Genomic DNA, 1,400 nt, shown 5'->3' with positions numbered 1-1,400 from the left:
GCACACACACACAAACGCTCTTTCTCGCACACATACACAAAAGCTATCTTTCTCGCACACATACACTGTACTAACAACTCGCACACAAATGTTTCTCTCACATACACAAGACTAAAGTTGCGCGCACACACTCACACACACTCGTTTTATGTATGTGTGAGAGCGAGACTCTTKTTGAATGTGTGAGAATTGTCACGGAAGAGGCGGGGCATAATTTTTTGATCAACTGCGCATGCGTTGATCCTAAACCATAAGCTTCGATTGTTGACTCACTGTATATTCTATTACTTAGTATATTTGTGCTTTTAAATATATATAGAACTTTAAACTTTCTTGTAACTTAAATGTACTATAGAAATAAATAAATCTGATTGATTAGAAATAGCAAAATTGCCGTAGTACAATCTGTCCACTGGGTGCCAGCGTTACAGGAATTATTAACCGGCGCCAACTAGTGCCGAAGAAAAAAAGAGTAAACCTTGGTGCGCTGCGCCCGGGAGTTGTGGAGAACCCCCGGCCGACATTAGCGTTCATAAATCGGATCAACCTTGTGCTAAACGCCCCTACTCCCCGGAGCTCGAATATCGAATATCCAACTTGAAACTAACTTCACTGCGGTCCAATACCGCCTCGTTTTGAATTAGAGTTTATTAGCCATGTTCGGTATAGCAGACTCTTTCTTCTTCGGCACTAGTTGGCGCCGGTTAATAATTCCTGTAACGCTGGCACCCAGTGGACAGATTGCACTACAGCAATTTTGCTATTTCTAATCAATCAATCAGATTTATTTATTTCTATAGTACATTTAAGTTACAAGAAAGTTTAAAGTTCTATATATATTTAAAAGCACAAATATACTAAGTAATAGAACATACAGTGAGTCAACAATCGAAGCTTATAGTTTAGGATCAACGCATGCGCAGTTGATCAAAAAATTATGCCCCGCCTCTTCCGTGACAATTCTCACACATTCAAAAAAGAGTCTCGCTCTCACATTCAAAAAATGAGTCTCGCTCTCACACATTCAAAAAAAGAGTCTCGCTCTCACATTCAAAAAAAGAGTCTCGCTCTCACACATACATAAAACGAGTGTGTGTGAGTGTGCGCGCGCAACTTTAGTCTTGTGTATGTGAAACATTTGTGTGCGAGTTGTTAGTACGTGCGAGAAAGGTAGCATTTATGTACGTGTGCGAGAAAGATAGCGTTTGTGTGCGTGTACAAGTTAGTAGTGTATGTGTGCGAGAAAGATAGCATTTATGTACGTGTGCGAGAAAGATAGCGTTTGTGTGTGTGTGCGAGTCAGTACCGTGTATGTGTGCGAGAAAGAGCGTTTGTGTGTGTGTGCGAGAAAGATAGCATTTGTGTGTGTGTGCGAGAAAGATAGCTTTTGTGTGTGTGCG

Source organism: Poecilia reticulata, linkage group LG5 (assembly GCF_000633615.1).
Source record: "Poecilia reticulata strain Guanapo linkage group LG5, Guppy_female_1.0+MT, whole genome shotgun sequence".
NCBI classification, from domain to species: Eukaryota; Metazoa; Chordata; class Actinopteri; order Cyprinodontiformes; family Poeciliidae; genus Poecilia; species Poecilia reticulata.
This window is presented reverse-complemented; position numbering follows the sequence as displayed.